The sequence below is a fragment of the Numida meleagris genome, chromosome 5, assembly GCF_002078875.1.
Source record: "Numida meleagris isolate 19003 breed g44 Domestic line chromosome 5, NumMel1.0, whole genome shotgun sequence".
Classification (NCBI taxonomy): domain Eukaryota; kingdom Metazoa; phylum Chordata; class Aves; order Galliformes; family Numididae; genus Numida; species Numida meleagris.
Genome location: NC_034413.1, coordinates 40,434,175 through 40,449,757, shown reverse-complemented (window position 1 = coordinate 40,449,757; position 15,583 = coordinate 40,434,175). Strand labels below are relative to the sequence as shown.

General features: G+C 35.6%; 1 protein-coding gene across 2 annotated transcripts in view; it reads left to right on the top strand.

The window, feature by feature from the left end:
• Positions 8,237 to 15,583, top strand: part of TFPI (tissue factor pathway inhibitor) — a 54,839-nt gene continuing 47,492 nt past the window's right edge. The window contains exons 1-3 of one of the 2 annotated variants that reach the window (XM_021398182.1): positions 8,237 to 8,383; positions 8,997 to 9,190; positions 14,220 to 14,291. The gene's annotated coding sequence lies outside the window, so the exon portion shown is untranslated. The remainder of the gene's footprint in view (positions 8,384 to 8,996; positions 9,191 to 14,219; positions 14,292 to 15,583) is intronic. The other variant, XM_021398184.1, reaches the window with a different exon arrangement.

Sequence of the window (15,583 nt, the reverse complement as noted above, 5' to 3'; positions counted from 1 at the left end):
GTAGCAGTATGTGATTGGTTCTGAAAAATTTTGAAACCCACTGTCAATAGAACTGTGGTCTTGACTTTGTTTTTTGACAATATGAAGTCTAGATTCTTACCTACATATAGCATACAGTAGGAATGATAATTTACCTCAATACTTTGCAGTGCAAAACAGCTCTAGGGTACACTGAAAAAGAAGGTAGTAAATGAAATATTGTATCTGAGCTGTCTTGCTGTGAGAATTTGACAAATGAGAACACTAGTTCTTCTATAATTGGAAAAAGAACAGTGGGAGATTAGATAAGTTTACATTTCAGTGCTGATGGCTCAAATCTGGTTGTAGTTACTTTCTTGTTTCTCCTCAGGTGCTCAGATGAATGGCTATATATGTTCTAGGTGTTTTCTTTTCCCACCCCAAAATATATAGAGAAGTGCAAAAAAGGGGCACCCTGTTGAAGATAAGTAGGATACAAAGAATGGACCAAACAAGAATTAGTAGTCATTTATATCAATCGTGATATTTGAAATACAAGTCAGAAAAAGGATAATTTATACACAGTTAAGTAAGGCAATAATGAAGTTTACTTTACTCTAAATCTCTCAAGATGTAGTTTTGAACCCTGGCAGGTATATGGCTATGACAGATTACCAAATGTTCTAAGGTTTGGTGTTTTTTGGCCACTTCTATAGTTTATTTAACTAAATAGGCTTAAATTATTATTTTATTTTATATATATATTTTGGAGACACTGTACTAAAGCAGGACCAGTTTTTGCATTTGGCTTCTTAGGGCATTTGGAACATGTAGATGTCAGCTCAGAGCTGGTTTATATGCTAATGTGATGAAAGGCATTATTGAACCATGTTTCCAACCTATATAAATTAACATTGATTTTCATTAATTTCCATTCATAACAGAGGAGCCAAACTGATTTATATTGGTCTCATTTTTATACAGCTGGCTTTTACAGATGGCCAAACTTGCCTTTCTATTTACACTGGTTGTTAAAATATACTACTTAAATAGAATAGCAAGGGAGAAATGGTGGCGCATGGAGAAATATTATGACCATAACTCAAGTTGATGCAAGTAAAGCTGTGCAAACCAAAGTAAATATTTCCTAACACTCGAGGAGACTTTGCTGTACAATTTCAAACTTGCTACATTCTATTACTATCCAAAAAATATAGATACAGAGTTGTATAGCCTATGGTCTGACTGTATCATTCAGTACATGGTGTGCTGATTAAACCTCAAAAATGAGAAGCATTCAAAGGTACAAAATGTAAAATGAAATAGGTAAGTTAAGCTGTATCTTTAATTGGTATTTTACCACCTTATGTAACATGTAGTGTATATGAAACATGCAGAAATTTGATAAATTATGCAAATATTCATTTTCATGAAAGCATTTGACACGTGTGCAAAAATTCTTATCTTGTAGGTGAGATTATGTGGACAAATGAGGAGTCATTCACTGGAGTATTTCTCCCATGTTATTCACAGTAATATTCTATATTTCTATCTGAGAGCTTTTTGAGTCATTGGGGCTTGCAATTGACTTTGTTTGGATTTTACTTTGTTTTGTTTTTGTTCTGGTTTTGTTCTGTATTCAACTGCAATCTTAACATGTAAAATAGATCATTACAATTGCCTGCATTTTGATGCATTACTGTCTGTGGAATGATTGATCTCTTTCACAGCATTCATTAGCACTGTTTCTGTACAACCTGAGTTTTGAAGTCCTGTCTGAAAACCCCCAGTTCAACTAAATGTGCCAAGTAATGGTTCTCTGTGTTATCTAATGATACATTCACATTACTTTCAGTACTCCTTGTATAATCAAACTAGTAGAATTGTGAAGTACAGTGTGTCTAATTTCTGCTACTTATTCTCGTTGATATCTTTTCTTTAAGAGCAGTGCACTTAGAACTGTTCTTACTACAGGGAAGTCCAAAATTTTGTAGCTTTAAGCAGTATAAGTCAATTTTATGATTTATTTTTGGATTTATTGAAGTTTGTCAAGGATCAGATGGTTGTTATTGGACTTTACTACTTATCTTTCTCTTGTTTTTCTTACATACTTTACTGCTACCAGTTTGTATGGTTTTTTTTGTTTTCTTTTTTATTTTTTTTGTCACTGAAATGTGACACCAGAATCAGGAAAACATTAGGAAACAGTTTTGTGTAGAGAAGAAGGAAAGAGTAATCATTACAGTTTATATTACCTTTTAAAGTACATGCCTTACAGCTCCTGCTGTTGACATGTTACAAAAGGCAAGGAAGGATCATGCTCTATATATGCCATACAAAGAAATCTCACAATGGCATGATTGCAGTTCACTTACTATTAGGAAATCCAGTTCCCAGAGAAACCAATGAATATTAAATACTCCTGTTAATCCAAAATGGTGTGTAAAAAGAGATGGGCAAATACCACTAATACTTTGCCAAAGGAAATACCTGAGATGTTCATCCTGTGTGCATTTTCAACTTCTTTCCAGTGCAAAGGCCTCTCCAAATTTAATAATACTTGTTTATGTTTTCTTTTGAAAACATTACCCTGAAGATAATGTCCTTTCATCTTTATAGCAAGAGGCTGCACTAGCTCTGAAACTGGCCTGGTCTCTCTCGACTTCATACTTCATTTTAAACCTGTCTGTATATACTGCCTTACTACATCATAATCAAGTTACATTTTATTTAAACTTAACAGTTAGCTTCAGGAAGAAGAGTAACATCTGGGGATTGGTGGGGCCAGAGTAAGTTAACTTTTCTAGTTTGCTTTTCTTTTAATCAAAAGAACGCACTGAGTGAAAGGGTGGTATACTGTCAACGCTTTACAGGCGTTCGGCCCAGTTCCGTGACGAAGGGGATGGGGGATCCACGGGCCCACGCCTCGGGAAAAAGGGGAAAAGGGTAAGGAGATGGCCCTGAAAGCAAAGAACAGCGGCAACAATCTGAGGAGAAACAAACTAATTTACTAAATAAGATATTGGAACGCAAAACAACACACTATAATACAATATAGTTACAATTTAAGCTGATAAATCCAACACAGAGAGAGAGAATGTCCCAAAATCAAGGTAGGCCTTACTCTACTACCGACGATAAGACGGCTGGAGAGCGAGGTGCTGCCAAGACGAGAGACGGCGGAAAAAGGGACGAGGTCTTGTGATCTGCAAGTTTTTATACTGCAAGCTTTTATCTTTTCCCTCCGGCTGGAAAATGATAACAGAGGAGCAAAGTACCGTGGGGACTGTAGTAGTCCTTCTCTTCTGTGAACCAGGTACATTCACTACATGATGTTATGATGTGGAATACCAATAACCGAAAATCATAAAACCATGACATACACCTTTTTGAGAAGGACTCTAATGCAAAGTCTTCCTTCTTAGGTGAGCTTAAAACTTTGTTCATGAGTATTCATGTAAAATAAATCTTCCTGCATTATCAGCATTTTATTACTAAAAAAAAAAATCATGGATATTATTTTATAGTGTTCCTTAATTTTAGAAAAAATCTAGTGCTGTTAATAAAGGTTATTTATTTTCTTTAACTATTTTCTTAAGTTTCATAACTTTATAAGGCTGAATACAGCTTGGAAATCAGATGTAAAGTATTAGTATTACAGGAAATAGCTCAAACTATGAGGTTTACCATCAAGTATACTCATAATTGCGAACACTTCCAGAATGTTTTCTATAAATAATCACTAGTGTGGAATTATTACGTGTTGATTCTGAAACCAGAAAGTAAGGGCTCATCTGCTGTTGGCTATTATGTTACCACATGTTAATAATGCCTGGCAAAGATTTTGTTCTTGTGGATTATGTTTGTGGAGAAGTAAGTTAGTACTGTTTTATTCCCGTGAACTGGGCTGATGGCCCAGAGAGCTATTATTAATAGCTACATTGTCATAGTTTATACTCAGAGGTAAAATTTATGTTGATCAGGATGAAATGTGCAACCTGAAAGGAATGTTCTTGGAGAAACATATTTGTGTTCAGTTTACTTTGCACTGGTAGTGGACTTGTCATTAGATGAGGAACAGCTTGCGACATCATACCCAGAGAGTGGTGGCCAGTGACTCAGAGATCAATGACTAGTGATGTCCCTCGGGGGTCAGTACTAGGACCAGTACTCTTTAATATTTTCATAAGTGATAGTAACAGTAGGATCGAGTGCATTCTCAGCAGGTTTGCAGATGACACCAAGCTGTGTGGTGCAGTCGGCACAACCAAGGGACAGAATGCCATTCAGAGAGGTCTAGATAGGCTCAAGCATCCGGCCCAGGTGAACCTCCTGAGGTTCAATAAATCTAAGAGCGGGGTCTTGCAACTGGGTCATGGCAACCCCTGCTATCAGTACAAGGTAGGGGATCAAAGGATGGAGTACAGCCCTGCTGAAAATGACTTGGGGGTACTAGTGGATGGCAAGCTGGACATAAACGAGCAGTGTGCCCTCACAGTCCAGAAAGCCAACTGTGTCTTGGGCTGCATTGAAAGAAACATGGGCTGCAGGTCGAGGGAAGTGATCCTGCCCCTCTACTCTGTGCTGGTGAGACGTCACCTAGAGTACTGCATCCAGATGTGGAGTCCTCAGTACAGGAGAGATGCAAACTTGTTGAAGCATGTCTAGAGGAGGGCCACAAAAATGATCCCAGGGGTGGAACACCTTCTCTACAAGGACAGGCTGTGAGAGCTGGGGCTTACATCCAAACTACCTTACATTCAAACTAAATCTATGCTCTTTAAGTTTGAAAACGTTTGCCCTCTTCCTGTCACCACAGACCCTGCTAAAAAGGCTGTCCCCTTCTTTCCTGTAGCTCCCTTCTAGATACCCACAATCAGGTCACCTTGCGGCCTTCTCTTCTCCAGGCTGAACAGCCCCAGCTCTCTCAGCCTGTCCTCATAGGAGAGGTGTTCCATCCCTTGGATCATTTTTGTGGCTCTTCTCTGGACATGCTCCAACAGGCCTATGTCTCTCCTGTACTGAAGACTCCACATCTGGACACAGTACTCCAGGTGAGGCCTCACTAGTATAGGGGGCAGGTTCACCTCCCTTGACCTGATGGCCACACTTCTTTTGATGCAGGTTTCAATGGTTTCAAAATTAAAGAGGGGAGATTTACACTGGATATAAGGAAGAATTTTTTACAATAGGGATGATGAGGCAGCGGAAGAGGTTGCCCAAGAGAGGTGGTGGAAACCCCATCCTTGGAGACAGTCAAGGTCATGCTGGTTATGGGGTTCTGAGCACTCTGATCTAGCTGTAGGTGTCCCTGTTCACTGGGAGTTGGACTAGATGACCTTTAAAGGTCACTTCCAACTCAAAAGATTCTATGATTGTGTCGTATTTATGACAGCTAGATTTTCAGTTTATATTTGTTGTTACAGAGCTCTTAAAACAATTTTTAAAAACCCTGTTATTTTGCACTGTAAGTCTTGGAAACAGGGCTGCAAGGCATGGCATTGCAACAAGTACCTGAGGATAGATAACACCAAGAGCAAACTTGAATTTGATTGCTGATTCAGCTGTATGTCACTGAAGTAGATCTGCTTAACTCTAGCTTTGTTACAAAATTACTGTCATTTTTTTAAAGTAACAATTGTATTTCAGCACCACCTATAGGTACTTAAAGGAAATGTATTCGAATCTGTGATGAGGATCAGCAAATAAATCTCATAGTTAAGTAAAATGGGTCTTAACTGTAACTAACCCATCGCTACTGCTACAAATGGGTATCTTCTGCTTTCAATTCTTGAGTGACACAAATTCTTACAGTGCACTGTTCTATATAAGAAATATTTTTTATGAAATTGAATGAACACAGAGAATGACAGAAACCTTTCATAAGAGTCAAATTTCAAAAGTAGCTTAATTTTTGTGAAGTTCTTTCTCTGTCTGTGTAACTGAAGGGCTGGGAAATGAAGATTATATATTACACAGCAGAAACTTCCTCTTATTGCATAAGCAGACATTCTATTGTTTTGGAAGTGTGTTTTTAAACAGTGAAAACAACAACAACAAAAAAATCTGTTTGCCCTTAAACTTGTGCAGAGGTTGCTAAGAGTGCAAAGTACCTAGTACCATTTGTATCCAGTCTCCCATGTTTTTATTGGGTGGGACCTATGTTGGCATTTGGCAAGAGCAGTGCAATTACCAGTTTTGAAAGAGTAACATGTGAGAAGTAAGGTTAGCAAGGTCTCCTAAAGAAAATCTCTCAAACAATACTAAATGCATGATTTATTTGTATAGAAAATGTTTGGAGAATGTATGTTTGGAGAATTTTATTTAAATGTTTTATGCATTGCTTGGAATTTATATTTAGTTCAAACAAGTTTGGATTTTTTTTTAGATAAATTGTGAGTCAACATGATGTTTCTGATAATCCATAGAAAGTGTATACCAAAATCTGAAGTCTTAAAATACATTACTAGATCTAAGGTACAAACTATCCAACTAGATTAAATTTTATATTTTACTAGAACTTGTTATATATTCTTGTGGAAGCAGTAATGTTTTGTGTGTGCGTGTGTTTGTTTTTTTTTTTTCTTGATGTATTTCTAGAAACTTTTTTTTCTGTGGTTTAAATATTGCTACAGACATTCATCAACATAGGATACATGATGCATACAGGCTCTTCAGGGTCATTGTCACACTGAGTTGACCTTAGCACAGGGTGAACTAGTAGTGGTACTAGTGAATCTATGTTCATCCAGTTATCAGTGGAGTAGTGTCGCTGTCCAGATACATGTTAAATATGTCCAGATATATCACTGTATGTCAGATGTATTTGAGAAATGCCTCCAACAGATAATTCAGAAAACTTGTAGTCTAGGACAACAGAGGTAGTAGTACCCTGTGACCAACATACCATAAATAGTGCCGAACATTGTAGCATGGACAGTTACTGTCAATGTCCTTTTGGACATGAAGCTGAAGACAATGCTTTTTGCTTTTTTTTTTTTCATCAGTAAAAAGAAAAAAAAAGAATGGCAAACAGTTCTGTCTATATGTAAAAATTTACTGCATGGACTGGAAAGTGACTTGTTTAACAAAACAGAAGCTTCTTACTATGTCTGCATAGTTTGTATAACTGGCTAATAAAAATTCCAAATATGGATTATAAAGTGGAGAACTATGCCTTGTGGTTTAAGGATAAAATGCAAAAAAAGTGGATTGTACTTCTGAGCTTTCTAGTTTTTATTTCTGAATGGGAAATTATTATTGACTATATTTTCTACAGATCTTTACAGAGAGTATAACCATCACTTTGTCATCCCTTACTCTTTTCTGTAATCTCTTTGTCTGTTTGACAACACAGAAAGAATCAAGCAATTGAGAATTTTTTCTGGATGGATATTTTTAGTAAAAAAGGTCACCCTTAATTTGGTAGAAAAAAATGAAATACTTAAAAACAATTTAAAAAACTACTCACAGCAAGCATATTACACTTCTTACCAAAGTGATTTGAAATGAAGCTTAATATCTTAACAATTTAAAGGCACGGTTATATTTGATATTGTGCTTAAACTGAAAAAATTAAAAAAAAAAACAAAAAAAAAACACAGTTGAAGTGGACCAGAGCTACTGGAAAGTTCAATACATGCAATGTGGATGCTGAAAATAGAAGGAGAATGTTCGTGACACACTCAAAGTCAGAAAGTCCTACAGTTTTCATGCAAGCTTTTCTTTCTGAATGATCTTAGCTATGAGCCTACTGATGTGGTCAGTCCAAACTGAAGAGATTTGTTAGAACAAACTGAAATTGGAATCTTCCTCAAGTGTGACTTGTGTGGTCTCTTCTTTAAGACCTATAATGCATGCTAGAAAATCTCCCGAGTGTTCCAGTATGTTTTTTCAAAGTGGTCCAAATGCAGCAGCAGACTTGGCTGTAGGCTGATAGATGATACTTGCTAACTGTTCTTGTTATTTTATGTCACTTTCCAAAGATTTAAATTCTTCATTGATATTTACTTAAGATTAACTTCCCTGAATCTCAGTTCTTATTTTGAACCTGCCTAAGATTTTAATTTTGATCTGTATTTAGGTCTCATTAGAGAAGCTATAGTACAAAGCTATTGAATTCTCCTTCTACCTCATCATGTCTATCATGTGCAGGACATAGCAGGGACTGGATGAAGGGGCAGGAGAACAGTGGGAATATTTCATTTCTTTCTAATGTAGTCACATGCTCTCTGAAAAGCTAAGTGATAGCTTCCAATTGATATACTTGATATTCTAATTTTTCAGAGGCTGTGCTTTTGACATTTTTAGCTTATGTTCAAGTCTTGGATTGGAGGAGTTGAAAGAGAAGCTTGCCACAACCTTTACACAAGACATGAGCTGCAGCTGATGAGGCTTAAGTGCTCTGAATCTTTAGAAAGCACAGGTAGGTGGATTTGAATTGACCTTGGTTCATGCTGCGCACTTTGTACTTTGCAGTACTTACTCCTTCATGCATTAACTAGCCGAGCTTTTTTTTTCTTCTGGCGTGATATATTATTTCCATGCTGCAAGAGTATGTTTTTGTTCCAATATCCATATCAAAATTAAAATTAATTTTGTACTTTCTCAATTCTAAAACATATAAGACTATAGCTGTGGTACCAATTGGTTGAACCAATCATTAAGAATGATTTGTTTTATCTTCTGTAATCTTACCACATATTCTGTTATTTCTTGCCTAGCACCTGTCTTGATAAATCTTATTAAACATAGTTGATAAAACCTTTTTAGTTTCCATAAAGAATGTTATACCTCCAGGAAGGCAAAAGAGAATTTCTTTTTTTTTTTTTCTCCTGCAGGAAAATACTTAGTAACTAAGTTGAATTTGGAAATGAACTCAATCAAAGGACATAAAGCCTCTTCTCTGTGCGTTGGATTTGTTGTTCGTTTTTAAGTTTGCTGCTGAGAAAGATTTTTACCTTGTGGAAATCATTTTATACTCAGAAAAACATGAGACTTCCAGAAACTGTTAATATGTTCCCTCTTTTCATCCACAGAAATTGTACATTGCAAGCTGTGTGTCTTAAATGAGTGAGTCAGCTAAACAGAGACTAGGACTCAAGCTGGTAAATAATGTCACTCAAATGAAACAAAGACACTATTTTCTAATGGAATCCAGTGACACAGTCTTATGAAAAAAAACAGAGTTTGTGCAGGAGGATGGATGGGGACAAAGAAAGAAGTATTCCAGGTAATGCTTGTCAATTGTGAGTTGTATACCTGGTGTGAGCTGTGGAGGGAGATTTAACAACAAAGAGCCCAACAGACTCTGGTAGATCTTATCTCTATGAGGCCTCCGGAGTCTGGAGACAGGGCTAAGGTGTAAACAGAATAGTCTTTAGTATGCACAGCTAATGTGGTCACTTCTGGGACAGTTAGGCAACCCTTTGTTTGTTATCTACGTTGTTGTGAAGAACTTAAGGATAATTAACCGTGAGTGGATTTACTACTTACGAGTGAAGGATATATAAGGTGTGTGTAAAACACAATAAGAAGAACTTGCTATTCTGAGAACTTGCTATTCTGATGCCACACTGACTGGGGGAATTCTGTAACGGGACCAACCGCCGACAGTGTGAGCTAGTTATTTTCTCACTTTGTGGTGTTCCCATCAAGGATACAATTCAGCATGCAAACAACAACAACAGAACCAATTGTTGGCTCACTAGTATATTTTAATTTGGGTATATAGTAGGAGGATAACATTTTGTATTGTTTATTTAAGTTGGAAACAATGAAAATGACATCACAGGTTACACGGTTTTCCAACTATTACAACTATGAGCCAATTTATACAGGTAAATAAATGTAGCAGTCTCCAACTCTGTAGAAATCAACCTTCTGATGGTTGATTTCATCATGCAGACTTCAGCACATTTCTTTATCTGAAAAATAAGCAGAGAGATTGTTTGGTGTTTTTATTAAGCAGATGTAAAAACCTCAATGAAATTTGACAACATCAGTTTGTCTTGCTCTTCTTATTTGTGCCAGGCAACTGTGATTTGAAATCACTTTTATTCCTTTGGATTATGTTTCATCAAAATGAGAAGAGGTTTTGAATAACATTTCTTTATATTGACTGATGCAGTATTTCACAGCTCTACAAACAGAGCAATAAGTGACTACAGAAACTTGCTTCCATACTGTATTGCTCTAAACTGTGGAAAAGTTTATAAATTCAGGCACTTTCTTTATGGACCTCAACACTTCATGGGTGATGTGGAGTCCTTGTGTTTTATGTCTGCCAGCCTTATTTATAAAAGCAGTCTCTGTGTAGTGAACAAGCAGGATATGCCTACCATGTGTGAGGATGAACTCTTCAGGAAGAGAGGAGGCAGTATGGGAATTTAGAAGAATAGGGAAGAGCATTTGTTTGAGTGGTTGGAGGTGGAGACAGGTCTATTTTATAATGAGTATTTTTGTTTGTTTCCTTTTTGCTGTGACTGAATGTCTTAATCCTCCAAGCAGCACTAGGTAGAGATGAAACAGATAGGAATAAATGAAATGAGAAGACTTTTATGCTGGAGTGAATTAGCAGAGTGCTTCATTTAATGCAAGGTTTTTCAGTGAGCTGGCCATTCAAAGACTTCTCATGTTAGTTAAAAAATTAACATCAATGTTAATTTTTTTAGTGTTTGTTTTCAGTAGAATTCCTGATTGGTCTGCTCTGTCCCAGTGAGATCCACACTGAGTGACTGTTGAACCCACACAAAAGATCATTGGTGTCAGAGTTCTTCAGGGAGAGGGAAGATGAGATAAGTTCCAAAAAGCAAACAGATCAGTTACCGAGGAGTAAGAGAAGCATATGATTGTCTTGTAATTACCTTCAAGCATCAAGATAAATAATTAAGTGTTTTCAAATGAGCAGTTGGTTATCCTCACGTCTTTTGCAGATACTGCAAGCATTACTAATTTTTAGTAATGTTTATTGCTTTTGCGTAAAAAAAGTTAGTTTTCATCTACATTTATGGGTCATAATGCTGTATTATAATTTATTTCTTTGAAACATATGTTGTGTGTTTTGGAGGTGCTTAGTATGTAATTGACGTTCCAAAATCTGTTTGAGATGGTGAAGGTGAAGGAACATTCTCGCTAGTTTGGAATAAATTAGTATTTCCTGGAATTTAAATATGAGCTCTTGAAGTTTTGAAAGAAAGAATTTTCCATTCTGTACAAGAAACAACAGTTTACAGACACTTGCTTAATTAGTAAGCTGCTTACTATTTTATGATTTTTTAATTCATTTATTTATTTTTGCAGAACTTCAGATTTTTTTTTTCCTGCTGTGACAGTTGAAAGTTCAGACCACTCGTGTTCCTTCTGTTATTACGTTTCTAAGCCAGAGAATAAAATGTACAAAACAGCAAGCAGACTAGTTAATAGAGCATTTGCCTGAGACCATTTTCTTTTCAGTTAAGGCCCTAATTGCTAATATACTGGTGATTCTGACATCTGTCTTCAGTTTCTGGTTTTCTGCATTGATTTTACCCTGGTATTCTATTGCTGTATTCTAAAAAAAAAATGTTAATCTCTAATATGATGGCATTTTTTGATCAAAAGTTGTTTCATGATTGATGATCTCTGTTTGTACAGCAAATCCACATTTAAATAATGTTTTCCTTACCAAATCCATATCTGTTGATGACTTTGGTGCTTATTAATCTGTATATAGGCATGATTTAAGAGTCTTGCAGGGAGAAAAGGTTAGGGAGAGATTACTTTTTTCCAAGAACAATGTTAATAACATTATGATACAGAGCAGCTGTACAAAGCTTTTAAATTTCTCTTTGATATTTCTTCTAATGTTTTTTTTAAGAGCTTTATTTCCTTTTTGTGTTAAGCCGTTTAACTGTACGTGTATTGAGATAGTGTAGTGTTTGAAATCAGAATGTTTACAAAATATAGTGTCTGTATCTTCTAATACAGCAGTCTTGTAACTTAAGATATATTCTGAGAAATCTATAATCCCTCTGACATTTTCATTATTTTAGACTGTCTTTCCTGTGTTTCTATGGAATCTACATCCGAGTGAAAACTTGGAAAGACGTTAACATATTTTTCTTTTCACTTTTGATAATTGCTTAGTTTCTCTTCAGCATTATACTCCAAACCAGATAAAATGTATGTCAAAAAATTAATTATAGTCTTTTTTATTGTGTGGCATATCAGCTACATCCTGTCAGTTAATAGTGGGGAAAATTCACTCTGTCACAGAACTAGCTAAACTACCATTCATTGGATATGATTTGGGTCTGGAGTGAACTGAATTTGTCCCAAATACCCGGTTCAGGCCATACTGCTACTTTAGCAGTTGACTTCTGAGGGATTCTTAATTTGTCATGCATATAAAAATGCAGAAGTCCTCGATACAACTTTTTTTTTTTTTTTTTTTTTTTTTTGTAGTGTATTTTCCTCTTTCTTCCACAGAGTTTTGGTAGAACAGCTTGAAAAATAATTAGATTTCTGATAGTACTAGTAGTTCCACTCGCAGTACTCTTATGAGCTTGCATTATTAGCCCATTATTGGCCGTGGAGTAAGTGGGCAAGAAAAGATGAAACACAAAAAGGATCTCATTCTAATAGCAGTCAAAATTTTGGTGTCAGTTGTGGAGGATTTTTTTATATATAGTAGGTTGGGAAGAAGTTTATTTTAGCTGACTTAATAACAAAGCTACCTTTTTGGGAACCAAGGATAGTATATTCTTTTTAGAAATAAGATCAGTATGCTGAGGATAATCAACCACCAGATGTATTTGTGAGAGCATGTTGTACATTCTTTGTGGTTTTATATCTGTAAATCAAGATCAGGTCTTAAATATCGTATGGCCAGTAACTGAATTGAGTGAAAGAATTAAAGAATTCTGTAGTTGGAATTACAGAAGAAGTCTAATTAAATGGCCAAAATGGTTTATTTGGCTGCTAACATCTATTAGTCAATGAAGCAACCCTTCACGTTTCTCTTTGGAGAGCTGAAGAGAAAATGAAATTTGTAATGCATAGTTTAATTGCAAGGGGAAATATGCTCTTGAGAATTTAAGTATGTCAGTTTTTTTGAGTAAGCAAAATAAAAGAATTCATAAAGCCTTTTAACTGTGGGAGGTCATAGTAGATACCTTTAGCTTCAAGCCTTACGTTCCAAGCTCCTGGAACGTAATCTATAAAAGCTATACTTTAATGGGGTTTGAGAACTCAGTCTTTTTTCCCATGTAGATGGGGAAAGGTTATACTAGCTTTCATGGTGCAAAGCCAGTTTTTCAGTTTTATCACCCAGGAATCAATGGAATTGAAGACTGGGCAGGTTACTCTAGATAAAGCCATCTCCTGATGACTTACGGGGTTAAGTCTTGCTTACTTGTTTGTCCATCAGCAATGATTTTTCACACGCTTCTGTAATGTTTTATCACCTCTCTTTTGATTATTCTGTTATACCAGGATAGTGAAGACAGACAATACAGTATTATTACACACTTGTGTATATTATCTGCTGAAGAGCAAATTAAGTGACCTCATCAGTAATGGCAGTGTTGTTTTAGTGAACGTAATGACAATGGAAATGTGAGATTATCACATTGTTGATATGATCCATTTAAAAAAAAAAACAAAAAAAAAAACATAGGAGACAGAATAAAACTCCAGGGAGGATTTTTTCCAGTACCTCAACATTTTTCAAGAAGGCAGTCCTTGTTGGCATTTCTGTCTACTGATGTAATCTTGTTGCTTTAAATAACATATAGGCTTCTACAGCTTTTAAAAATTTGAGTAGCAACTTGGTTTGGTGTTTTGTGTCTTTCACTTCTTCTGCCGATGCTGGTGAATTGTTAATGTGGAAAAAGATGTTTTGAAGCTTAAAAAATATCAAAATATAGTACAGATGAAAATACAAGTTAACAGAGATTCATTGTGAAAGTGTTGCCATTATTTGCATTGCTTTTTCTTTGTGTTTGTATTTTAGAAGAAGGTTTGTGTTAGTGTGTCATTTTTTAAAGTACTTCTGACTTCTGGAAATTTGCAGTTTCCATTCTTGACTGTGTTTTTTTGTTGTTGTTATGAATTAGCATAATTACTTCTTTTCTAATGTAATTTGGGTAAATAAAATGCTGGCATTACTTAAAATGACCAATGATCTATGGACAAAAAAGAAAGACCAATTAAGGAGGGGGAAAAATGGAGAAGGAAAAGAAAAAAGGCTCCGATTAACTGTCAGTTTATTGCTTTTGCAGGTATCAAGAGTTTTATATGTAACTCAAGCCCATTGCTTTGCTCTGGAGTTAATTTCAACATCCAGTGACACAGTAAGTAAATCCTGATGTTGTCATCATGGATTGCATTTTAATAAGAAAATTGCATTCTAGGCACACAATCTGAAATGCAGATTAAACACTGCAAGCTGGCACTTTGCAGCTAAGATCTATGAAATAATAATGATGAAAGACAGGTTGTGCAAAAAAATATGTTCTGTTGATGTGGGCTGGAAGAAACTCTTTGTGTTTCTGCCATAATTTTCTTTCCTAAAGAGCTACCTTTATTCCAGTTCCAAATATTCCAGGTATCATTTCCAGGCTTGTTACTGTCTATAAGTTTTATGAACTTGGCATCTTATGTTAATTTCAATGTATTTTTGTCTGTTTATTGAAAAATTATTGACTTGACTTTTAGAATTGTTGTAGCATAATGTAAAAATATACTGTAATTCCCTTCAAAATTACTGTTACTCAATGTTTTCGGAGCCCACTGGTTTCAATTTTATTTTTTAACCCATGATTAAATGGCAGTTGCTACTGTGTTGCTTGCCAGTGAACTGTAGTTAAACTGGTTAAACGTACTGTATTATCTACTCTTAAATTTTCTTACAAGGATCTGGATTTTCTTTGGCACTAATTCAACCGTGTGACATTTTTCTAGTGTATTTCTAGTTTTATTAGTTTATTTGGGGAAGATAAACAGTAACAGATTTTTTCCATCTCTTTATCTTGAATGGATAAGGAAAAGAGGTGAGAAGGGTTTGCTCTTCACAGAAAAATGCCATAGTTGGTAGTAAGGGCAAATGTCAAAAACTATAAAAATAATTGTACTTTTTAATATGAGCAAGAGTCATGTCAGATAATATGAGGAAACATCGCAGCAGAACTTCACGTTTTGTAGTATGAGATAGTAAGACATAATATATATTCCTGAAGCATGTATAACAGATCGTTTATTTCTAGAGAGTGATTACATTGTGCTACTGTTACTGTGTTGTGCTTTATTTGTTCTTTGGATAAAAGAGTCCATTGTAGATGTTATTTGAGCTTCCGTCAAAAAGTCAGGTTTGGAAAAGTGTTGAAAAGAATGAATGAAGAAAGAAACACAAAAATATGTGAGCTGATAAATTATTCCCTGAAATCTAAAAGAAGAGTTAACATCTATTGCTTGTTGTGGCTTTCTAATGTTTTATGGGATGAATACAAATGTCTGACACAGCTGACATTATGGCTTGAGGGCACATGGCAATGTGGCAGCTAAAGTGTCACTCCAACTCCAAGACAAAAAGGGACAGTTACTCACCAGCAAGACACTATGACACTTCTTAAATTGAAACCAGAAA